Genomic DNA, 26,594 nt, shown 5'->3' on the forward strand with positions numbered 1-26,594 from the left:
GGCATCTGTTCCAGCAGTAGCATTAACCACTCAGATAATTTCGTGCCTCACTGAATTACTGTGCAGTCTAACCCTTTCACCTGAGGCTTTCCTTCCCTGCTTTCCGTGGCTGTGAATGTCTTAGCATCATTTGTCTGTTGAGGTGGCTCTTTACATTGTAAATTCTTGGTTCAGGGATTACCTTCCTGTGAGTGTGGACAGTGCCATGCAGAGAACAGAAATGAGGTGTGATATTATTTTGTGCAGATTATACTTACTTAATCTCCACTGTAGCTCTTCCACCCAAAGAATTAAAAATGGCAGAATACCTGTATCCTATCCTTTCCACTGACATACGAAGATCTGTTTTCCCTCCAAACAGAAAATTACAATGAAAGAGCATTATGGTCTCAAAAAAGAGCTCTCAGAACTCATGAAATATGAGAGCAAAGACTGCTTATACAGTCTTAACTCTGCTTTTTTGGGTGTCTGCATAATGATGTAAGCTTTCATTACCTGTAATATTAATTTAGGGTTCCTGGCTGCTGCCTAGTGGTCTTTGGGAATGTAGCAGCCCTTCAACATTCAGTTTTATTGTGACATTGTGGATGCGTCTCCCTGTATCTAAATCACCACACATTGTGCAAACACTGTGCTAGGGTTCATAGGATTCCTGCTTCATTCATGCCATACAGGCCAGACTCCCTAGTGAATAAAGCAATACCCTTCTGAACCTCTGCCCCATTCACCATACAGCCCAACCTTCTTCAGTACTGAACCTGTATGCTAAATAAGGCAATGGTCCTGTGGAAAAAAAATGGTATGTGACCATGTAATTAAAACTGTGTTTAATTCAAATTTGGTCTAAGGCACAAGTGAAATTAATGTCATGGTCCCAGCCCTGCAGTTTTGGCCCAGATATCAGTAAATACCTAGCAGGGGAGGAGGGAAGGGGTTGTAGGTCGTGATTTAAGGTTGCTCTTTTGGGATAGGAGGTCTACACAGTACAGTTGCTGCAGCTAATAATCTTTCACTTTCCTAAGCAACAAACTGCATGGTTCCAGCAAAAAGTAAAAGCACAACAAGCAGTCTGTTTGATTGCTGTAGTCACACATAATACAGCTGAGGGAAACAGTGAGCTTTTCAAAGCATTCAAAACCCTGCATCATTCTAGTCACTTCAGTCTGAGGCATTCAGTGTTTTCATTATTGTAGCAGCTGATACAGTTCCGTTACATGCAACGGCTTTGCATAGTAAAACCCTACCAGGTTGTGTTACTGTTGTTTCCTCCTGTGTGTTTTATTAGATCTTTTAGTGCAGTGCCATGGAACTAGATCCTGCAAGATGCTGAGCACCATAAAATCCCATTAAAGTCAGTGGAAGTCAAGGACCTTCAGCCCTTTGTAAGAGTTTGATTTTATCAAACAGTCTGTGGTGATGCTTTAGCAAGAGAGGTAAAGAAAGAGCCATCTTTTAAAAGGTGGTTGTGACGTAGGACTATGTAAAACTGTATCCATGCAATAGATCTCTCCTAAATCTGTATTTCTCCCTGCTAATCCTGGAGATTTACTCTTGTGTCTTTGTGTCTTTGGTTGTTCTTTCTTTGATGTGTATCGGGCAGAGGTAGGCAACCCCTGGCACAGGTGCCAGAGCATGGCCCGTGAAGGCATTTTGCCTGGCACGTGCACCTCGGGGTGGCCGGCAGGGAAGGGGCTGGGGCTGCACTGTCCCAATAAGGATCGGGCCCCTTGCTGCTCCCCCGCCATCCACCCCTGCAACACCAGCATCTTCTAAACTGAGCTTGTGGGTGTTTTTGGCACTCTGCCCGAAAACATTGATGACCACTGGTATGGGGGGGCAGGGAGGAGGGACTTTGGTTTTGGGGGTTTTGGGCCTCTCCTAGTTTCCCTTCCCTACAGCCCTTCTCCTACCTGGGTAAGTCTTTTTTATTTCCCTAATTGTTTAATTGGTGGTCACTCCATAAGTGGTAAGCTAATGAATTTGTAGGCTTCCTGTTGGTTAAAACACTCATTCTATTTTGAATTATACAATAAGCTTCCTCCTCAGTGTTCAGTTCATTCTCCTCACAAATTTATGATTAAACTGCTTAGGAAAGCTATTTGCCTAGATCTGGTTTGAGAACACTTAACACAGTGCTTTTGCATAGACTCTTACTGGTAAATGGAGTAGCTGGACTTGCATGATTCTGCAATATTGCAGCAAGCAATTGCACCACAGTTCTGAGGGTGAGGGGTTCAGTATTTTAGTTCAGGGCATTTTGAAGAGGGGACTTATCAATCTTAGATCTGGATCTGGCTTTAGATCCTGAACCCTCCTCACCAAAGCATGATTGTTTAGTGTGGGAGTTATGATTCATACCTACTTTTTAAGTGCCACGTGAGCTGTGATATTTCAACCCATAATTCTAAGTGAGCTTCTTGTTGGCCTTCTTTTTAGTAAAGAGCGGCCCTTTCCTTGGTACTGGCTTTCGTGTCTCCTCTCAAATTACCACAGATCTACTGCCATCAGAAAGAAAGAATTATGAAATGAAAGTATCAGAAATTATTTTTCTTCAAGGGGCAAATCCTTTTTGACAGCGTCCAGCTCAAGTCAGCTGGGAATCAGCATATGGCCAGGGAGAGAGAACCCCTGTCCATGACCTGCAGCAGCAGTGCAGACTTTTTCTACTTAATCCTCTGTGATGGGGCTTGCTCATGCCCTCACCTTAGAGAATATAATGACTGGTGGATATGCACAGGAATCAATCACTTCTCAACCCCTGCTGATCCCTGAAAGAGTCCATGTGCATCCACTGGGGAGGGAGCCATCCTCCAGCTCTCTCTCAGGCCTTCCTCCCTCCCCTTGTACTACACAGTAGGTCTCAAGAGGCAGTGTGCATCCCAGTTAGTCATGAATGTTGCATTCTGTTTTCCATTTTGCCCCTGATTTTCTGTGCAATCTTGGCCACATCATGCAGACCAAAAATTTCACAGGTCTACATTAATTTGGGTGCTTAGTTTATGATTTTTAAAGCTGCAAAGAACCTTACCCTTTTGCTTCCTCATTCCCCCAATAACTGTGCTCAGAGATGCAGTTGCTCAGTCTCTCTGGAAATATAGGCTTGAGGGCTCTCAGGATTAAGGTGCCAAAAATGGAGGTACTCGGTATTACTGGCCATTTGAAATGCTGGGTCTGTGATACGGCTGTCTCTGCTTCACATGGACGCTGTGAGATTTAATTGATGACTATATCATTTGAGACTGTGTGATAAAAATGCTGTGTGTAAGTGCAGATTTAGTGATAGTATTCTATCTTCTAATATTTCATTTTGAAATCAGAGGGGTAAGAGAATAACTTGTACCAAGAATGGCATTTTTTTCTTGTAGTCTTTGATCATTTTTCTTTCCAGGGTGAGAAAGACAGAAGCCGCTCCCACTTTCTCTAGTTCCCACCCCTAGGCTGTTTATTCATGTTAAGTGATGAAGAGGCTGACTTCTCAAGTGTCCTTAGCTGACATGAGACACTGTCAGTTGTGTCACTGAGGATTTTCTCAGAGTTTCTACCTTCTAGAAGTATTTCTCTTTAATTGCTGGTTTGTCGGCTGTGTAATATTGTATTTAGGTCCAGAGGTGCTTGTTAAATAAGGGGATTTGAGGCAGTGGTGGATGTGGCTGATCATTATGAGCCTGAGAAGGGGACCTGTGAAGCATGTTATCTAAAGCCTCTGTGGATTGTTAAATTAAATGAATGGCTTTATGATAAACAGTTTTTAAGTTAATCAGTTGTATGAAAGCAGGGAGGATGCCTAAGCAAGCTGGATCAGAAAGCTTCCAGTGTTTTTGGAGAGCTGCAGCTGCTTGTGTTTGCACTGTGATAGTGTTAATGAGCAGCTAATTGGTAAAAGGCTGGAAGCAGGTCTTCTGTTTCTAGACCTCTTTTCTTTTTGCTTTTTCACTGTAAGGGAGGCAGAAGGGAGTGCGGGAAGCCACACTGCACTGTATCATACATCACCCAGCACCTCAGACTTACCAGCAGCCCCTTTGCTGTTGTATACTCATCTGAGGTCCTCTGTGAAGAAAGAGGAGTGGCATGTGGGAGATGGGTGAAAAGTGGAAAAAACCTCTGTACACATCATGTATCCTTCTGACAATGGTATAAAAACTGTCATTCTTGTAAATTAGGGCTACCACGAGCATTATTCTCCTCCTCTGCATCAGGGATTGAATTGAATCAATATTCATCAATATGCCGTACCAGCATTTTGGTGGCTGGTTTCTGCAGGATCTCAGCTTTCATTCAAAATAATGTCTTACTTGTGGCAGATGTGTCCTTTTGAATGCGAATCAGTGCTGTGCTGAACCTGCAGACAGATTAAAACACCATCACCTCCAGGCTGAAGAGAATCCCTAATGTAGCAGTATAGGAGGGCTGAATGGGGACAGACCATGCCGGGGACTCTCTGGGTAGGACTTGCTTGTAGGTGTGAAAGGAGTGTCACAATGTAATGGGTAGGCCTGTCCATATTGTGGAAGTTACCATATATCTGAGTAGTCCCGCATCCTCACATCACACTTGCATTCAGATTGCAAGCTTTCTTTACCAACTTACTTCCCACATAGCTGTGAACTTCAGAGTCCCTTTCATTTTCATTTGAATGGGCCACCGCTTTTTAAACGCCTTTGATGTCTTATGTACTCTGTGCTAGGCTGTGCTTGCATTGACTTATACAGCCACTGTCGAAGGAATGCCTTGCACTCCCTTCTGTGGCTTGTCTAGTACAAAGAGGTCACAGCCATGACTTTGCCTCCTTCCTGCTCTTTTTAAGGTGGCTTTCACCTTGAAAGTACACAGGGGGAAGAAATCTAGAAGAAGCCCAGTGCACACAAGAGCACAGCAACCACCATTGAGGCTGCATTTCTGTTGTGTAACCTGAGAAGAATGGATGAACAGATTAGACAAACACATGGACATGTTTTATGCTAGGATGATCCTGCCTGGAGCCAGAGCTTGGATTAAATGACCTGAGGTCCCTTCCAGACATCATCTTATATAGATCTGTTTTGTGAAGCACCTTGTTTCCATCACCATTCTCTTCCCTATCCTTTCCAGTATATAAGGAAATGCTATGAAGATGCTCTGATGCTGCAGCTATGAGGGCAAGAATGCAAGTGGAATGGAATAGATGCCAGCTGGAGCTCTACACATTCTAGTGTATCTTGGTTGCTACACATCCATTCCACATTCAATGCTCTCTTTTGCTTGCACAAGTGGAATAGAGCCCACATCTGTGGAAATCCTGTCTGAGGCAGTGCACAAAGAGGAAAAAACGTCTCTATGACATACTGCTTCCTCTATTCTTAACTGTGTGAATATCTGTCTATGTACATAGAAAGGAGGCAAGTTGATACTAGAGTTGAAGTGGTTAGCCATAGTCCTCCCCATTTTCCTTTAAGGAAAATTAGAGCAAGAGGTCATCTTGCCCTTTTCAATTACACCAAAAGTTATACACAGCTCTTGCCTTTTATCTGACAGTAAGGGGAGGAAGTTAAATACATACATAAATGCATGGATTTTCCACATAAAAACCATAGGAGGTTGTCAGTAAAAGGATTAGTTCTACCAAGAAGACTAAAGCCAGCCTGATGAATCTGTATTTTCTCTTCAGATTAGTCACTGGAAGCTCTAAGCTTTTGGTCTCGCTGAGTGCTGATACTGCACATACATTTTGCTGCGGCTGACCGACTTCTTGTGCTTTACTTCTCTGTTAGCCAAAGTACAGATATTTTTGTGCTTAGATGAAGCTTCCTTGTTTTCCCCAGAAATGTTACCATAGCTGCAAGAGGTGATGACTGCAGACCTGGGAACTCCATAATTTATGCTCCCCACACAAACAAACACGCATATGCTGTTCACACTTCCATTTTATTAATAGTGACTGAGCTGTGTGTGTTTTCCAGAAGAGTAAAGCACCTGTCAAGGTTGTTTGGGGTGACTGGAGTTGGAGCAATGCTTTGCTGCTTTCTGCAGGGTATAATGTTTGTTGCCATGGAAAATTTTTCATTAGGCTAAGATAAACTGGGGTGAGAGGAACCTTCAAAATACTTCAGATCCAGATATTTGGATCTAAGCTGCTTTGGTCTTTCATCACTCTAAAGAAATCTCTGTTCTTGAGGATCCACTAGGTTTGAGGGAACCTCACACCTTAAAGCAATGTCAGAATAAAGATGCTTTTCTAATAGATTTTGGGAGGTGAGTTTGGCTTGACAGTGGTTTTACATAATAAGGATTTACTGACCAGCTACGTGCAAGATTTCATAACCCCAAAAAGCATATATTCTCTTCAAGGGGACCTCTGGAGTTTAAAGTATTTTCTTTTCTGCTAGCGGAATTCTAGGCAAATAATTTCTTGCACATCTCCTCCCATCTTGTAAGGTTTTACCTTTCCTCTTCCCAAGCATTCCTCTTCGTTTTTTGACTATTCCTCAGACTGCCAGAAGGCTAGAAGTAGAAGATAAGAAGAGCAGGGGCAAAACAAACAAAGGCAGGACGATATTCTAGGACTGTGAGATAACCAAAGGAGTCAGGGTCATTGCATGGGGTGGGGCAAGGTACAGAGGGAAGTCTTTTCTTCTAATGGATGTGAAACACAACATTGACCTAAAAGTGCTGTATAGGTCAGAAATTTGTAAAAGCTTTCACACTGAGCAGTCTTTAGGCATCCTTATTATTATAAGAAAATATGAGTTGGCAGTAGACATGTGCCTTTATTTTTCAATTTCAGGGTTTTATACTATCAAGTGCCCTTATTAAAGTCAATTAAGCATTGAAACTAAATGATGTGCAAAGAAGCCCACTGTGTTCTTAATCAAACTAAACGCTGGTACCTGGTAGCTGATAAAAGCTAATGCTACCCCCTACACAGAATTTCTTCTCGGAGTTCTTTCCAGTCAAATCAATACCAGGCATTAAAATCTTGACAATAAATTACACATATGAATGTGAAGGCCAAATTGAGGTCCTATTCCATAGTTTGTTTTAAGTTATAAATGGGTATTTTGTTTGAGAATAGCTCTTGCTCCTTCAAAACAAACTTTTGCCTTTTATGTTGATATGTGAGGCAAATCAGCTTGGTGGGAGGAGAGATACAACCATCGCAAGTGGAGCGAACCCCAATTATGATTTTTTTTTTTAGAGAGAGAGATAGTTAGTCTATAACATGCAAGTCTACCATGCCTTCTACATATAATACTTCTTATGTCCAGAGATCTCTAGGTATTTCTCAGCTTGTAATATGGAGGTAATAACGATGATTCTTACTTCAAAGGGCACGTGGCAATTAGTTAATTAAAATTTGTACAGGGCAGTTAGGGGTTAGACTGAGATGCATAGCCAGTGGCCAGCAGAAGAGGTAGAAATAGAACCTAAGCCTCCTAGGTTTCAGTCACCGACTACATTCCATCCAAGTAAAATGCAAAGATATTAAGAAATCCGCATGAGTGTATGACCAGATAAATAAAAATACCTAACACCAGTCCGTAAAACAGATAATAGCTCTTATGACTGACAATGTGTTATAAACATGCTTATCATTCCTTGCCCTGCGTCCCCTATGAAAACCCCAGCTGGCAGTACCACATTGTGTTCAGTAATGCTAAATAAAGATTATACTTGTTGCATATGTTCACTTAATTAAAAAAAAAAAAAAAGAATTGCCATGCCATCGCCAGAAAGTTTACAATATGCATCCATCACACCTTTAGTTGTTTCCTAGGAAATACTTACATCACCTTGATACCATATTAATGCTGAGCATTCAGTGTGTTTGGGCTCTGTTAAGGCTCTTGCCAAGACAGCAGTCTGCCACCTTCAATGGCAGGTGAAAGAGCCTGGTGTTTATTTGAATTAAATTAATTAAGTCAAGAGATAACGTGATCTCCCAAAAGAGACATTCAATCAATCTTGGAAGCCACAGGCATGTACGTGGGCACATATCGGGTACACAATAGGATTAACGCAGCCATGGTGTTTCGGTAGCTTGTAAACATTTACACCTCCAGATTGCATTGAAACTCTACACAGGGAATTACATTGGGGCTGTGGTTTCCTTTAACTTGAGCAGGATTTTGTTTGACTCTCCCTGTTCTGGTCTTGAGAAAGGATAATGGCAGTGGGTTAGAAGAGCTCAGTAGCCCCAATCCAGCAAAGCACTTCAGCATATGTGCTTAAAGTTAAACACTTGGGGTGCAAACAGAAGTTACATTTTTCCCACAGTTGGCACCCTGAAAGCACTCTACAGGCATGCCATAACACACATGCATAGCTGCAGAGTGCTTTTAAAGTGGCTGATCACATGAAAAATTAACCCTCATCAAATGAGTTATCAGATGAAAGTGCTCTTATTTAGAATGCCTTAGGGAACTTGTGTTTTTTAGGGTTAAGTTATCAAACATTTGGGCCAGGGCTGATGGAACCCAGCCCTGCTCCCAGGGCTACCAGCAGGAAGAAAGCGGGAAGGGGTGAGGAGGAAGCTGGATGGGGGCAGGTGGATCAGAGCCCCCTGCCTCGTGCCCCTCCTCCAGTCTCTCCCACCCTTCAGCTCAGACTGGACAAACCCCAGCCAGCAGCTCATTGCTGTTGCCTTCCTCCTCCCTCATCCCCCTTCCCTATCTGCTGACAGCCCCAGAGCTGGGGTGGGGGGATGGCTGGGGAGAGGGACAGCTCCTTGGCTGGCTGCTTCCTTGCAGGCAGGCTCAATTCCCCTTCCCCCCGCCCTCCCAGTCCAACAGGCAAAATGTCTGTTGGGTCGAGGGCGGCAGCGGGGAGGGCTCTCTAACTCATGGTGCTTTATACAAAGCACTGTGAGTTAGAGTGGTGGCCTGCTCTTGAATAATCTCAGTGACTTCACTTCAGTGGGACTACGCCAAGCTTTTAAGATAAGCAAATGCTAAATGTTTTGCTGGGTCAAGACCTGTGTGAACCCAAACTTTGATACTCAGTTAATTGAGCTAAAACCATTTTAGAAACTCAAATGGGCATGTGCAAGGCTATCCAGTGACTGGCTCTGCATTAGAAATGTGCGTGGGACCAGGCAAAGAACTCAGGAATAAAATTCATTTCTAGATAAGGAAAAAATCTGCAATTAAAATTGAGCATCATTTTGTTTATACTCTAGGAGCTGCTATTTACTTTTATAGATTTGTTTATACAAGATTTTAGGACAACTTGCATTTTTATCATATTAATCTATGAACTTCCAGCAAGTTCCCCTAGGCAAATTCTGTAGGGTTTTTTTTTCCTTTTTTTCCTCCCTTAAGGCAGTTTTTAAAAAGGGAATAGTTTAAGTGGTTGTGTGTATGTGCAAAAGCATGTTTGCTTCACTTCAGAAGCTCATCTACCTGTATAAATTAGCTATGATCGTGAAACCAGAATACTAAATACTAAATAATTTAAATATTGTTTGAAACAAGAAACCTGCTAAGACTTCATTTGAGGCTGTGCTGGCAGTTTTAGGGAAATCTACCATTGTTGTTGGACCTATTGTAGTGCAAGGGAGCCAGTTTCCTGAAAAGTGCCCCATGCACATAAGATTTCAGTCTTACCTGATAGATAGAAATAAATCCCCTTGTTTTACTGCATAGGTGCACAATTTTGCACATGTAGTGTACTCCTCTGCAACCATGTTCAATCATGGTTCCTAAAAACGAGAGACTAGCTACCACAGGAAGAAAGTGCTTATTTTCCTAATGGAATTTGATAGTTTAGGTGTAAACTGCAGAGATCAGGAAGACATTTTTCCTTACTCTACAGCAGGGGTGTCAAACACACAGCCCCCAGGGTTGAATCTCTCTTGTGGAGCTGCTCCATCTGGCCTGAGGTGCACCTAATGGGCCTGGAAATCTGGGGTTGGAGCTAATGCAGGCAGAACCTGCCACAGAATTTGGGGTCTGGTTAGATATGGGTGACACTAGGAGAGGGGAAGTGAGGGGAACTGACACAGCCTTCCTTGCCCCACAGCCCTACTTGGACCACTACTACTTACCCATGGCCACTTGACATTGCCATTTGCCTTGCTGCTGAAGCTGCCGCTTGCTCTGCTGGTGCTGCCTCAACCATTGGCAACCACTGCCTCAGCAACCAGCCCCATAGATCCAGCCCGTGAGGAACCCAGTCCTGATCCAGCCCAGGGCACAGGGTGATTTTGACACCCCTGCTTGGCAGTGCTTTGCAGCTGGCTAGCTACAGCATTATTACAGTAGCTGTTATGTCGCTGAAGTGTAAGGGCTTTCCCTGCTACTAGAGGACCAGGACATGGAACGTATTATTGTTAGCATGCTTGCACTTAGGGACCAAGCTAGAGGCATTGTACTAACATCAAGCAGCCCTTCTACAAAGAGCTTACCATCTACATCAAATGGTCAGACAAGAGGAAGAGGAGAGAGACATCATGTACAAGCAGAAATTTGTGGTAAGCTTCTAAACATACCAGTTAGTGTTTTGATGAAGTATTATTCTTTATTGGGAGGAGCATAGTATCAGTTAAAGAGAAAATCACCCCAGGTTTTCTTAACGTTAAATCAGCAGTTAAAAATACCCAAATGACTAAGTTCCTTGTCTCTCTTTATTGTTTAATTTTGTTCTTTCTGAAAAATTCTGCACAAAGACTAAAAAGGTGCGAGACTTTTGATGCAATTAATTAGCTCATTGTTCACTACTGCATTTTTCTGAGGTGTGACTCTGCCATTACTGAGAAATTGCATTAATCCTCCCTGAATTTGCATATTTAGATAACGGAGCATTTAATGGGTCATTGAGAAAAAGTAAAGCCTAAAACATGACCTGTCTTAAAATTGCAACAATCAGATAGGAAATATCTCCTGGAGCCCAAAAATATATTTTTGAAGCACAGGGTAGGCAAAGTTAGCAAGAGAAGGTGTAATGGGTTTCATCCGGATGCATTATTTATGAGATAATGATCTCATATGTCCCAAGAGGCACAGGAAAACACAGCCAGGAGTGAGTTATGAAAGGCAATCCATAACGAGGGCTGCTTTGTTATGTGCCTGAAATCAGGCCATCATGTGTTACTTTGCTGCAGCAGCATTTGATGATAACTGTACAGGGAGAAGGGAGATCTTCATTGCTGGAAAAAAAACATATGCTGCTCACTGACAGGGAGATGTCTGTGAAGGTCTCTCATGTATCAGAGGGGAGCATTTCATTCTGGGTGCCTGTTTGGAAGCAGATTCCTTTTATAGAAAAACAGATGGCCAGGTAGGTTCAAACAAAGGGCCCTTTTTTCCCAGTTGCCTCAACAGAAAGGAAAGCACCTGAGGCATCTACTCCAGATGTGAGTAGAAGTATGTTTAGCCACTGAAGATATCTGAGCTTTCACATGTTACAGTCTGCTCTTCCAGTGCCTCGTGATGTAGACACAAGGTCAAAGGCCTAAGTGCTGGATTCAGAGTCAGGATTTCTTGAGCTCTAAAATCCTGGCTCAAAAACAGATTTTCTCTATGGCCTTGGGCAGGTTGTTTAAAACTGGACTTTCAAAGATTCTGTAGAAACCCAGGTCCCCTTGACTTCCAGGAAGGGGATCACCACTTCTGGAAAGCAAGGCATTTACTTGCCTGCCTCAGTTTCTCTAAATGGAAATCGAGGGCACCTCCTTCATTTTCAGAGATCATGTGAGGACTAATGCATAGTATAGCCTGGTTAAAAGATGAAAAAATACATTGTAAGGCCCTGATCCTACAAAGTGCTGAATATAATGTGGAAGATGCTGAGCTCCCATTGTCTTCATTAGCAGATGAGGACACTATCTATCCCCCTAGTAGGTGTGGGTACTTTGCAGGGCAAAGACCTAAATTAATATTGTATGTCTGTTCAGGGGTCATTGTTGCAGTCTTAAACCTCACAAGACTATCAGGCAAGGAGTATATCAAGCAACAGCTGAATCTAGTAATATTAAAAGTGGAAAGGGGGACCCTGAAAGCATTTAGATAATAGATAGTTGAAGGGACAAGATTGAAAAGAATACCTGAATGGGTTTACCAGGTTGTTTTCTTTTGTGGGGGTTGGAGTTGGTTTTTCATAAGTAACTATTACCTGAGCATGCATACATCAGTGTCCCCAGCCTGGTATGTCTGCTCCTTACCTGTTCAAGTGCCTGACTGTTCACATGGCGGCCACAAAGGAAACAATAGAAAAAACAGTGTTCAGGGTAATAGGACCATGTGCATAACTGTGTCCTTCATACTTATCCTTCCTGCTACCATTTATAACACTTATCAATTGTGTCTTGAATAAAATTAGACTGTAAGCCCTTGGTTTGTTCTGCCAGATATCTAGTATATGTTAGACCATTATTAAATAATCATCTGCATATGTGCTTAAGGAAAATAAAATCAGTATCCCATAGGCTTCCTCATATACCTGGATTCCTATAACTTGGTCTCTCCTTTTTACTAGACATGAGCAGATAGTGCAGTTTGACAAAGTGATATCAGCCACAAGCACTATGGTTTAGGTTGGGTAGGGATATGCAAGCATGTATTTCCTGTTTAACTACTTCCCTTATTTCTGAGGAAAACTAGATTTTCAGAGACCAGAAGGAAGAGAGAAGTATTTTATTTAAAATTTGGGGCTTCCCAAGCTGATCTAAAACCATCAGCTCTATGTTACTGGCTTGTGCTTTCAGCAGTTTTCCCAGAAAATGTGAAGAGAATACATCTTATGGGAAGTATTTATCATGACCCTGTAGTGCTTAAATACAGCTAGCATAGCAAGTTAGGGCTGATAAGCTCTTATCTTTTCAGGCTGGAGGATGATGTATTAATCCATGAGTGCAGTAGCCACAAGTGACTTGCAAAGGGGAAAAAAAAAAGTCTCCCTCAATGAGTGAGTTAAATGACATTTCAAAATTAATGCATTTTAAATGCTGCTTCTGTAAAGCCCTCACTAAAATCTTAAATTGTAAATGATTAGCAAGGTGCTTTGTATGTTGTTTCAATTTCAGCAAGGACGCTTACTTGTAATTATGGGTTGCTCCTTTTTCCTAAATGACTTTAATGCCCATGAAACATTATAGAATGAAGTCTCTACATAGCCACTGAACACGCCCTGTATGGGCAATTACAGTACAAACTTACCTGCCCTGCTATTGTGCCTCAGCTTTTGCTTGAAAAAGGAACTGCTTCACAGGATGAGAGGGTAGGTGGGTAGTTCAGACTCTGTGGCTTTCACACTCAAGAGTTGGTCTGCTCATTGGAAACCTACACCCAGTTTTAAACAGCTCCTAAGTTCTACACTAATGAGATGTCAGTGCAGTACACCATCCATAACTTTCTCAGCAAAATGACTCCTAGACTAGGCTAGGCCTGCAGTTTACATCTAGATTGTAGGATGTACCTGAATGCTCAGCAACTTTGCTAAGTGTTACAGAAAGAAGTGAACTCTGAATGCTTTGAAACCCATTCAGTCCTTGGTCTCTGCTAAGGACCGGCTTATGCTGGGGATATTTGTATCTGTGTCACTGTGCCAACGCAAGCCTCGTTATAACTGAGTTGCAGTGGTGTAAAATGGAGTTTAGACTTTAGAGAAGTGCAGCCTGGTTTCAAACCAGTGCAAGCCCTACTGGGATAGCTTACCTAGACTGGGAGGCAGGCATACAGGCTTGCATTGGTATAGGTATTCCTGTATAATTATCCCCACTGTAGGCTAAGATTACTATACAGGAATCCATTTGAGAAGCCAAGAGAGAGAACTTTCAAAGAACTCCCTCCTCCTGTCCCATGCACAGTTGGCGTGATGGCTTGTATTATGAAAACATGGATCTGGAACTGAACTGAAAACACCTACATACTTCCACATGGCTGTCAAATAGTAATGAGTGACTTCCACTACTACCCTAAGTTAGGTTCAAACCAATGACTTCCAGATGAAAATCTCTACATCCCATTATCAATCTTCTGAAGAAGTCATTCAGTTTGATTTCCCAGTTTCCCCATTGTCTTAAAACTAACTGCTTGTTAAGAACATAATTAAAGCTATATATTATTAAAATGATGGCAGTTAAAGAAATCTCATATACTTGCCATTCAGTAACCTGCAAAGACTGTTGTTTATCACTGCTCTTTCTTGTCTTGATGCTTGGAATAAATTTTGTCCCCATTGTTTATCAAACACTGTCATTGCATGAATTTACTAGGTCCTTCTGGAACTAATTTCTCTCTTCTTGTCTGGCTGTTTTTATTCTGTTCTTTGACATTGGCTCAGTTCTGACTGGAGTACAAGCAGCTGCAGGCCAAATCTGGTCAACCCATAAAAAGAAGGAGAATATTAATTCCATTGGTTTGAAGGTGGGGGCTAGGCATCAAGCATATTTATGGGCTCAGACTCAGCGAATAGTCCATAGTAAACAGTACTAGTAAAAAATGAGGTCAGTGTGATGATATCTAAATTTCAAACCAGGTGGATGTCATCCATGATTCTATTCAGCTTTTAATAATTTTAATTTGAATTTTAAATAAATTAGTATGTGGCTTTAGTTCTGATTGTCTCAGACTGTTAGTGATGGTGGCATTTTCATTAAATATTTTAAATATTACAGCAGAGACAGAAATAAACATATAAAACCCAGAGAGTCAAACTAAGTAAAAGGTGAGAAGGAAGAGGACAACCCCCACATGATCGTTTGAAACAGAACAAACACTATACAGAGAGAGGATTTGAGACCAGCATTGAAGTGACCCTCCTTGACCACAGCCTAAGAATGAGAAAAGCCAGTTTCTTGTCACAGCAACCAACTTTTGTGACTGAGCTGTTGAAAGAGAATGTGTATATGTTTTTTTTCTGCCAGTCTGTTCCTCTGCCTTTTAATTAATAAGGGATGTCATCCACATCTTTGTGATCTGGATGGGAGTGGGAGCTCACCACAGCTGATTTGCTCAACACCTTGCGTGTTGAACATGGCAGCTGCTACTGTTGGTGAACCCACTGCTCATTTGTCTGTATCTTTCACTGGAAATGTTTTTATAAATGAAGTCGTCTTTTTGAGGGGGCTAACCTAGGGTAATTGGAGGATAGGTTTACACAGGAGACGGTGTGCATACTTTCTATTAGTTTTCTGTCAGCTCCTCGTAGGCTGTGCGTGACATTTAGGGAGGCTTGATGGATGTTTTTGCATATAGTGCAGCCAGAGCAAAAACAAACGTATTGTCACTTACAGTGCTCTACAGTTTCTCTCAAGTCTTTTAGTGTGCTCAGGTTCTGACATGCGATGCATCATTGTGTGACTTATACTGGGCAGGAGATTCTGGGTCTTAGCAGGTAATTGGGGAAGGCAGCTGAACCTCAGTGATATACAAACAGTGTATACTAAATATATTCTGTGGGTGTCAAAAAACAGGCCATATGCTGGATCTGAACCACAGAGCTTTTCCATCCAGCCCTCTGGGCTATTAGCGGGCAATCAGAAGTTGGGGGGGTGTCCCTCCATGGAATTCGGGGTCCCATGGCCCTAGTGGACCTGGCCTTGGCTATAGGGGGTAAATGAGGGCTGTGCAGCACAGCCCTCAGTCAACCTGCAACTGCCTGGCCCACCACCACTTGTGCAGCTCTTCCGTGGGAAGCAGCTGTCAGGGCCACCTCTGCTTGCCCCACTGTTGCTGAAGGGGCTACTGCTGCCGCTACCACTGCTGCTGCCACCCCATACCTGTTCTGGCCCTCAGAGATCTCCAGGTGGTTTGTACACCTGGGTTATACATTAAGTTCTCATTTCTAGGTTTGTCTGTTGAATGGATGCTGTCATTTACAGCTAACATATCAAGGCTCTTAGGAGAGGATCCTGGGAAGATGCACTTGTATTTTGTCGGGTCATTCTTGCACCCATCTCAGTTTGGCAGTGCTGCTAGTAAAATGGCAGGATCTCTTTTCAGACTTCTGACAACAGGCTTTTACACCTGTGAGATCCAAATGGATTTGGGGCTGTCCTGAATACTTTTCATTTCTTCCTGATTGGATGGGGTGAGGGATTGTCTTTTTGTTAATGTGGGATTGCCCTAGTAAGCAACATCCTGCCTTAGAGCATTGATTCGCTTATTCTGATGCTGTGTCCTATTTCTCTTCCAAGACTGTGCTTTGAAATCGCATCACAAAACAGGCAGGTCAGGGGACGATTTAAAGCTGTTTTTATATAACAGCCAGCATTTATCTAGTGGCCAGTATCGGCATAACCATGCTTTACCAGTTTAAAAGAAATGATTCTCAAGAGGCTGCAATCCTTCAAAGCCCACTCTATCCATTATATTTATGCTGCGATTAACATGTTCATCATGGCAAAAATGGGAAGGGTGTAACATGCACCCGATTTAAGGTGCCATAAAATGGGAACAAGCCTTCAAAATGTTCCACATAAAACGTAGAATATTTTAGTGGCTGATTTCTGTGGTGTTTTAAATTTAACGTGTGGTACTTTACATTTAATCAGCTGTTTGTCTCTTAATTTGGTTACTGTTCATGAAAGGTATTTTATTGATTGCTCAGGAAACTGAAATCCTCTGAGGTGCTGATACAGCATCTGGATGTAGTGTAGGCTTCTCCTCAGGTCTTGCCTCAGCTCCAGTCTGGAGAGATGACTTCAAAGTCCTTCCTATAGTTACTGGTGAAACATATTTTCAAATTATTGTGTTTAAACATTCTGTCTATAAAAGGGCTAATACAGTCTTCCTGAAAAGTGTGAGTGGGTGTTGCCTAACCTACAAAAGTCTTTGTAAATACAGGATATGCACTATGGTGGACAGGTTTACTGGCATGAGTTCACAGTTTTTGTATTATTTATGAGTGCCAAAAAACTTATAAACCGTGCCAAGCCAGATATAAAAAAGATCTATTTTAGAAATTAATCAAGTAGTGTCTGATACACAGTGATATTATGATTTACAGGTTCAGTATCTCTCAATCAATTATGGCTAAAATAAATCCCCAGAAAGGAGAATGTCTGGGGTTGTAACACCAAACAGATCCCTTTTGTAGCCCTGAGTTATGAGATAGCACGGACTTGAATTTACAACTGGTCTAGGACTGAACATTATCCCACACCCCAGGCCAGTGTAATTTTGGAGCCAGAAGAAGCATTTCTCATTTAGGTTCCTTTTTATATATACACAATGTTTTTTTTAAGTGGCTAAGGATTGGGAATGTTAGACAAAGAGCCAGAGCACAAAAGATACACAAAAGTGCCCAAGGCACATTGTATTGACGTTTAGCCCATGCTTATTGAAATAATGTATATTAATCTGTTATCCTGGGTATGGTGTGTGTGTGTAGGTGTTTGAGAGAATAAATGTATAATGTACGTATGTATGTATGTATACTGGAGCAGATCCCTCTCCACCTGCCTTTGGTTCCTGCTTCACCCAAACTTAAAAGCCAACTATTTGGGAGGGGGAGCCACATTTCTATTCAGGCAGTGCTGAGAGAGTGGATAGATTTTATGGCTCATTGTCATCTCCTTGATTCTTGGTAATCGCTCTCCACTCCACAAGCGTTTTAGCTAGAGCTAAAAACCTGAACTCACATGTGATAATATTAACTCCTGTGTAGAAATGACTGACAATGAAGTATTGGAGGCATTGTCAAGGTGCTCAAGAAGTCTAATTTTGTTTAATGGATCTGAATAGGAGACATACATTTAACTACAGTGGCTATAGGAATATCTTTTGACTATTTTGACTTTTTTTTGCCCTGCTTGTTGTGGAATTTTAAACCTTTATATGCAATCTAGCAAATTAGTACATAGTCCAGTAGTTATATTTGTTGTTGTTTTGATCTTAAACTGAATAATACAGTGCTAGCCCCTCCATAACGTATTAGTAAAGTATCTAGTTTCTATTTAACTGTAGAAAAATACATGTTGCATTAAAAGTGTTGATGCGTTATACCATCTCCACCCCCCTTTTTAATCCTAGTCTGTCCATGTATGTATATGTATAAAATACAGTGCAAATAGTGTGTGTGTGTGTGTGTACGTACGTATACATATACACACCACATGTTTATACAGCATTCTGTTCAGTAGACCTAACTAATACAATTTCTGGTTTTCAGAGTACTTGAGGCATGGTTCTGCTTCTCTAACAAGAAGATTCAAGGGTTTTTTTCTTTCTTTCAGGGATTAGGTAAATCCCAAGAGTATAGCAACAGACAGAACTGGGGCTTGCAGAAATGTAGAGGGGAAAATATTCCTGACACTTTTGAGAAATACATTCTGAGATGGCAGCGTAGTTAGACACAAGTCTCATTTCAGTATGCTAAAATATTGCATTCTCATTCTTTTACTTTTAATCATTAAACTTCACTTTCTTACAATGATTCTTTATTAGGGAGAGGGGAAATGATTCATATGAAGATCCAGAATTGCACCAGCCATGTCTTTATCAGTTATCTGTACCAAGCCAGAACCTCTACCTAACGTTTAGATTGATTGGTATAAAATATTAAGTACATGAACTTTACTTCTTTTGCTAATGGCCCCCTCTAAAAATTGTCCAGACTGCCTCTGTACCATAAATTTAATCTCACAGACTGTTCCCAATAAGTGTTCAGTATATTCTGCAGCATTTTTGCAGTGGAAGAAAACATCATTCTCTGTAGCTGTAGGGGATAGCACTAGGAGCAATGGCCTCAAACTGCAGGAGAGGAAATTGAGGTTGGAAATTAGGAAAAAAAACTTTGATTGTGAGAGTGGTCAAGCATTGGAACAGTCAGCCTGGAGAAGTTGTGCAATCTCCACCCCTGACCATTTTCAAGAGCAGATTAGACAGACACTTGGCTAAGATTATTTAGTCAGGGATGATCGTGCCTTGAGCAGGGGCCTGGACTAGATGATCTTGTGAGGTCCCTTCCAATCCTACTTTTGCATGATCAATAAGAATGGACTCTCACTAGTATATAGAGTTGATGCAAAAAAAAGTGAAGCAACTAATACAGGAAATGGTAAGGTACCTGGTTGAACAAGAAGAAGAAAGGAAAGCATGAATATAACTGGGGAAGAAGAAGATGGAGTCAGGTTGTCTTTTAGGAACCAAGATTTTTCAGTATGCAGAATGGTGCTAGGTAGGCGGGTGGCAGATGGCCTTACGTGGCCCATGCATAAGGCCCTTTTGAGAGAGAGAGATGCAGAGAAGGGTTGAGGAAAAACATTGTTTTAGTGTTTGAATGTTTCAAAATGAATCTTATCTAAGGATACAGACTGGTTAGGATGGGGCTTTCTCAGTAGTTGAATTTTTGGAGACTTGACTGTCATGTGTGCATGCAGACACACATTGAAAAGTAGGTCTGTCTACAGGGGAGTCCCATAAAATTAAGCATTAACTAGGGGCTGTTCCATTTATGCACCGTGGACTACAGTGTGGGCATAGGAAACAACTTTTGTTTGCTGTGCCTATTGACCAAATTGTCACTTAAAAAGGACTCAACTTTTATGGGCATTTGTCGAGTGTCTTTTAAAAACCAGGGGTTTCACCTTGAGCAGCTAAATATTGAGGACTTGGAATAACTAGTCATTTTTTTAAATCGCCCTTTGGGCATCAAAGTCATCGCCTGGTACAGCATTATGCTTGGAAGAGGCTGCTTATCTGTCAGAAGAGAGATAGCAGCCTTTAAAACTAGCTGCAGAGGAAAGGATTGAAGTTCTTACAGGGAAGAGGGTGATTCTTCAGGGTAAGAGAAACAGTGAGAGCCCTTAGGTCCAGTCTATCATTTGGGGGTGGGGGGGGGGAGAGTGTGAGTGTGTGTGTGTGTGTGTGTGTGTGACACTTTCTACACTGTTGGGTAGCCTTGTCCAAGGGAACATTATGCATCTCCTGTGCTGTTAGGGACTGGCCATATTCACTGGATGAATATTATTGGCTGCAAGTAACACCTGACTTTCCAGGCTTGAGTTTTCTAGTCAGTGCACTTCTTTTATTTAAGAACTAGCCAGTTGCCTGTCAAGAATGATGGAGGGTGGGGGGGATATAGCCAATAGCAGTAGACAGCAGCAATAGGTGCAGTGGAAATGGCAACATAGCCAATAGGAGTAGGGATAGGCGACAGCAATAGGCAGTAGGGAATGGCTAGAGCTGTAGGGATAGACAGTAGGACAGTGCTTTGCACCCTTTTGTCCTTTGTGGACTCCTAAAATATTCCAACTGGAGGCGCAGCCCACTTTGGATTGTAAGTGCAGGTGTCCACATGCTTTTCCTTTATCACAATCATGTTTCATGGACCCCTTGGACATAGCCAGAGAAGCCAGGCTGCTGCAGCGGGGGGTGGAGGGGAGCATTGGGCCCGGGCTGACCTGGTGGCAGCGGGGGGACGGGAGGAGCGGACTCAGGGCCGACGTGGGTGAGTGGGAGGAGTGGGCCCAGGCCCAATGGGGGGATGCAGTGGGCCAGTTTTCCCCCAGCTTGGGTTCACTCCCTCCCCTGGCCCCACCATCGCTGCCATGGCGTATCTGCTCCTACCCAACCCACCCACCCCGCCGTAGCAGGGACGGGAGAAGTGGGCTCAGGGCCAACATGGAGGGGGGAGGGGAGGAGTGGGCCCGGGCCTGATGGGGGAGGAGGCCCGTTCCTTCCCTCCCCCAGCTGCTGCTGCAGCTGCATCAGGCTGGGGTCACTTCCTCCCTCCCCACCCCCAACACAGTGGGCCGGCTTTTCCCCCACTCAGGCCTGCTTCTTCCCCCCGTCCCGCATTGGGCCTGAGCTTGGGTCTCCTCCCCTCCCCTCCCCACCACATTGGGCCCAGGCCCACACCCCTCCACCTCTCACATTATCTGCAGGGAGCAGGGCAGGGGGGAGGTGAGTCCAGCTGTGCTGGCCTCGTCTCCCTCCCCCAACTCTGTCCCCTGTGTCCCCACCATCATGGCAGTGGGCTGCGTTCTGTCAGAATGCTTGTTTGCACTCTGATTGGCTGTTTGTCAGCCAGTCAGAGTGCGAATAAAGCGTTACGGGCAGACAGACAGACTTACTTTTATAATGTTAGAGTATTTGTAGACTAGCTTTCCTTTATCCCACTGATGAACACAGGACATGTCTACACATTCATTAATGTGCCATAGGTACTGTGCATTAAATTTAGTACGTGTATAATCAAGTACTAAATTAGTGCTCAGTAACTAGCATTACTGCACAGTAGTGCTGGTGCATGCCTTTTTAGTGACACTACTGTGCGGTAGCCTAATAATACTGTAACGTATTAGCACTGTTTGTGCTGTGATGCGCTACTGCACAGTATTATTAGACTGCTGCGCAGTTAGCATCTCATGTAGATGTGCCCACAGGGGAGCTTATTTTGATGCCACTGGGAGAGAAAAATGATGTTCTTTGCAGACTCGTCCAAGAAATGAATAAAGGAAGTGCAAGGACTATCCAAGAATATTGTATTCCTGTGTGAGGCTGGAGCATTGCAGACCTATGGAAAGAGTCTGACATGTTTACAAACAGGGGTCAGAGACTTTTGTTCCCAAATCCTTTTAACACTCATTGTGTTGTTCCTTTTCTTGCCCCCTGTTCTGTCATTATATGTCCATTCTTGTAACTGTATCAGGTGTATGGGATGTGTACAAGGAAGAGAAAGATACTCTCCGCAAAATGAATCTGTGTGCTGAGCCTGCCACCATTCATTGTTTCCAAATAGTCCCATTAACAAATTCTTTGGCTGACCTGGTCTAGTTCTGCCTTGAGGCTTGGAGGCTGAATTGACTCAAAGGCATGTTTTCCAATCCCAGGTCTCCTCAGCCTTGCATCTGCTTATGCAACAGCCCTTACCACCTCAGCAGTTTCCTGAGGGCTCTCGCTACAGCACATGTGCAAAAGCTGCTTGCAAAACTCATTTCTGTCCAAAAGCAGCAAACATTATGGTTCCCACCTCTCTATCTCCTTACTTCAGGTTGGTGTGACTGACGTGCGAGCGCTTCTCTGCATGAATGGCACTGGCTATCTGCCAGGGTTAGTGTAATATTTTTTGAATGAATGAATGAATGAATGAATACCTGATTAAGTTAATGAAGCTGAGCCAATGGTGGGAGGGAGTGACTTGGCTGCTGACTGTTCCTAAGAGATCCGGCAGCACATTAGACTTGCATAATGCTCTGCAGCTCCATGCTGTGCTCCATATGAGCCACAGGAGAGGGCTGCAAATAATTAGTCAGCTTTTGTATTGAAAACAGCTGCAGGTAGCTGTCATCCCTCTGTCCATTTCACTGGTGTTTGTCCTAGTGCCTTGGGTCTCAAGTGGCAGATCCAGTGGTAACCCTGGCAAGGACACAAAATCACTGCTTACCCTCTATGACTAGGGATCCATTTAGTTTCCATGTGGTGATCTTCTTGTCCATTTGCTCAGTGCAGAATATATATATTCTTCATTAAAAAATAAAAACAAAAAAATCTTGCAATTTTAAAAAAAAATTTAAACTGAATTTTATTATTTTTTCACTTACCAGAAGCAAAGACCTTCATTGGTAAATTGAAGCTGCCCTGGTAGTACCATCTGGTGTGTTGTTTCAGTGGTGCCTTTCATATCAGATTCTGCCACTCCATGTTGACACAGTGAGTTTATTTGTGAAGGTGCAGTCAGACATGACACTTGAACTGTTCCCAGAATGTCACTGATTGCAAACTGGAGTGGGGGGTGTTGGAGGGGTTGCCAGGTGTTTCCTGCCCCCTGCTTCTGAGCTGCCACTGCTACTTCGCATCCAACCCATAGCCCATGCCTCACTTTCCCTGCATGCCTCTCCTACACACTACCAAGCTGTCTGTGGTAGTACCCAGATGGGGGAAGACCTGGAGAGGAGGTTGGAGGCCTCTGCTTCTTCATTTTGGGGCTGGTTTCTTTGGGACTTCCCACAGTCTCCGCCTCACACTGCAGCCTTAAAAGGACTTTCCCTAGAAAGCTGTTCAAGTCCCTTGCATGGCCAGCAGTTGCATAGAGATGTGTGTGCAGAGCAGAACCTGCAGGCAGGGCTGGCTGCAAGAGTGCAGCAGAGAGAATGAGGAATAATTAGCAGTTAATGTGCTAATTCACTTTGCATGGAGCATGGAGCTGACAATCATTCTGCTGTATAAAGTGCCCCTTGTGCAATGGCTCTGTTTCCCCTCCACCACTACCACTACCCAGCAATTGAATAGGATTTAGTTATAAGAACAAATACCCAACCACCAAGAGCACCGGGCCACTAAGCCCTCAGCCCACTCTCTGTCCCCTCTCCCCCCAAAACCTGGCTACTCCTCCACCCCAAATAAGTCTGGGACCTTTACCCAGGGTATGGCGGCCCAGTAAGAGGTGCTACTAGGCAGAGCCACCTACCTCATTGTGGCAGGCCCAAAACCATGCTTCGGGAGTCTTGCCTGGGGCATCTCCATTCAGCCATACCCTTTCTTGGAGCACACCCACAAGCCTCAGGTAACGCAGCCACCACCTGGGCACTGCTCTTTGTTAGGGCTCTGTGCAGCCCACGGTACAGCTACTTCTCACTTAACGTCATAGTTACATTCTGGGGAAAAGTAACTTTAAGAGAAACAATGTTAAGAAAATCCGATCATGTCACAGTAGTTACTTGCTAGCAGGCAGCAGACAAACAACGTTATAACCGAACATTGCGCGACTTTAAATAAGTATGTTCTCTAATATATCAGTGATGTAATAATGAAACAACCGGGATGACGTTAAGTGAGGAGTACCTGTACACAGACCCTGCAAGCCTTGGGGTGCTTTGCCCAGTGGTAAAGTTTCTGGGTGCTTCTTTCAGCTTGAAACATCCAAAAATAGCCAATCCCTAGGTAGCTGGCCCAGGAAAAGGGAGCTAAAAAGCCTATCTGTCCCCTGTCTCCACACAGGCATTCACAGAGTAAAACAGCCAGTCATGTTGTTGCCCGATACATTTATTGTTCAGGGAGAAGGTGGGGGAGGGAGTAGACAAAGGCATTTAAGCCAAAAACACCTTGAGCAAGTTCTAATAAATTGAGTCTTACAAATATGGGCTTGGTGGCCCTTTTAATATGCGACTGAAATATACTTGGTTCTAAACTACTAGCTACTGTCCAGGCATACTCACTGATTCATCCAGAGATTCTCTCTCTGAAGGCTGGTGGCTTCTGTGTTCCAAAAATGCCGCCCGAACAAGACAGCAACCTCCCCTCAGGAATTTCTACAGCACGGTCACCTGGGTCACCAGGTTAAACCAGCCACCAGAGTGACAAACAGAGGGGTAGCTAGAATGTCCCAATTCAGGGACAGACAGAGTTATCTCTTCACGCACGTGTATAGGTGCCCTAGGGATTTAAAGTGTATTTAGAACGTTCTAAGCATTATATTTGTCCACACCATAATATCTGCCCCAACATACCTTGTAATCAGGGCTGGAATTCATTAGAATTTTATTTAACTGTGAATAGAGCTTGTGCCTGTGCAGCCTACTAGCTTGTCATTAACCTGCATTATTACCTTTTGTCTTACCGTATTTACTCAAATATAAGATAACCCCCCATAATTAGATTCTAAACATGGAAAATTTATACATTTTTAATAATTTTCCAGGTATAGAATCTAATTAATGGAGGTTTGCCTTGAATTTGTCTCCTTCCCGCTACTACAGCAGGGAAAATTAAATTTGGAGGATAAGGCAGCCCCCTTGCCCTCTGCACTACCAAATTCTTCCTCCTATAACACCTCCTCCCCTTACTATCAGGAAGCAAGGAGGTGTCCGTGGGAAGCCCCACATGGAGGGCTGGCCTGGCCTGATGGCACGTAGACCGGGAGCTGTGCACCATTGGGTTGGGTGGGAAGCTGTACATGGAGGCATGGAGTCGCACACTTATCAGGTGGGGTGAGCTCCGTGCGTCCATGGGTGACTTTCCACTGGAGTGCTGGAAGCCCCACATGGAGGCAGGGAGCACATCTGGCCCAGTGGAGTGTGGCTCCTGGTCCATGCACCACCAAGCCGGGCCGACTAACTCCATGCCTCCACGTGGGGCTTCCAGTACTCCAGTGGAAAGTCGCCCATGGACACACAGAGCCAACCTGGCCTGATGGCACACAGCTCCTGCCTGCAGTGTCACGATCTGCACATGCTGGCACGGAGCCAGTCCAGTCTGGTGCAGAGGCACATGGCAGTGGGTAGGGTTGGCTCTGTGCCAGCACATGCAGCTTCAGGGACTCGGCCAGAGGCACATGCCACTGGGGGCTCTGCCTGCCATGTCCGTGAGTGCTCCAAGGGCCCACTGCCTGCTGCTGCCGAGCTGCCAGTGGTGGGGGCTGTGTACCACCCCACACCCCTTCACAAGCCCCCTATGAACTCCACACCCACCCACCCTCCAACCATACAAAGTACCTGCATATATTTCTAAAGAAGGTTCAAACAGTGTTATATTTAGTTATATTTGTAAAAAAATTTAAAAATTAATTTTGCATAATTTTGAGTTTTCTTGCACATAATTTTGTTTTCCATGCATAATTTTCAATTTTTCTGCACATAATTCCCTGGGTTGTACAGAGTGGTCTCAGCAGGAGCTCTGATTTTTCCATGATGAAAAACCCAAAATCAAATGCCAAAATATATAGGTATTTAGAATGTATTTTATTATTGTGAGTGGAGGCATTGGTAGGCTTCCAAAATGGTTTAAAACTGTAAATATATCAATAAAACATTGTGTTCAGCTGAAACCTATATATATATAGGGGCAGAGTGAACCATTGTGGCGGGGGTGAGACACCTGTCACCCGCCACTTGCTTGCGGCCACACCGGGCACTCAGGGTGGGCTCCTGTGGGTCAGTCGCTGCCTATGCCCCTAAGCCACTGGGTTGGACCGGGCTGCTGCAGTCCATGCCCCACTCTCCGCTGCTCACACCCCTGGCCTGCAGCAGCCCACCTCAAGCACCTGATGTCTCTGTCAGTAGGCGACAGGTGTTTTACCTCTGCCTGTCACAATAGTTTGCTTCGCTGCCACCAGGCCATGGAGGGGGCAGGTAGCCATGCTCCAGCTGCAGCCCGCCTGCAAACCACGGCCCCCGCGCAGGGCTGGAGGTGGGAGGTGGTGGGTGCTGACCTCCGCATCCTGGGGCCGCCCCAGCCTAGGCCACACTGCCACTGCAGGAGGCAGCACTGAGTTGGGCTCCATAACTAGCCCCAGCTCTGAGCCACTGTAGGCTTGTGCCTGCATTTCCAGAGTCAAAAGCGAATGTCTATTTACTTGCAGATTGGTTCAGTCTATGCAGGTTAAACTAACCTTGCAAAGACTGAATCAGTTTAGGCTCCAGCTTTTTAAATGTCTGTCCCTAGCCTATGTGAATATTGGACAAAGGGTTTTTGCTCTATGCTTATTGAGGGGGAAACCTCATCTTTCATCCAGATAAATATGGTAATTGTTTCTTGCATCTCCTATTCAGATACAGCAGTGAGGGGTCAATTTTACCCTCCTCCCAGTGAAGTGAGAGCAGTGATGAATTTTACTCAGAGTGTCATTCTTATCAACCTGCAAGGCTGGCCATGAAATGGGAGGCACCCCATGAGGTACGAGTCAGGAATAGGGAGCTAATCCATTTGATGGGTAGCAGAAGCAGGATATGCATTTTCAAA

General features: G+C 43.7%; 1 protein-coding gene across 15 annotated transcripts in view; it reads left to right on the forward strand.

The window, feature by feature from the left end:
* The window catches only part of ATXN1 (ataxin 1), a 272,506-nt gene that overhangs the window by 221,506 nt on the left and 24,406 nt on the right, over nt 1–26,594 (forward strand). Inside the window, exon 1 of one of the 15 annotated variants that reach the window (XM_025213226.1) lies at nt 26,503–26,528. The exons of the other annotated variants lie outside the window; for them this stretch is intronic. The gene's annotated coding sequence lies outside the window, so the exon portion shown is untranslated. Of the gene's footprint in view, nt 1–26,502; nt 26,529–26,594 lie in introns of those variants that run through there. 15 annotated transcript variants of the gene reach the window in all.

The sequence above is a fragment of the Alligator sinensis genome, unplaced genomic scaffold (assembly GCF_000455745.1).
Source record: "Alligator sinensis unplaced genomic scaffold, ASM45574v1 scaffold743_1, whole genome shotgun sequence".
NCBI lineage: Eukaryota > Metazoa > Chordata > Crocodylia > Alligatoridae > Alligator > Alligator sinensis.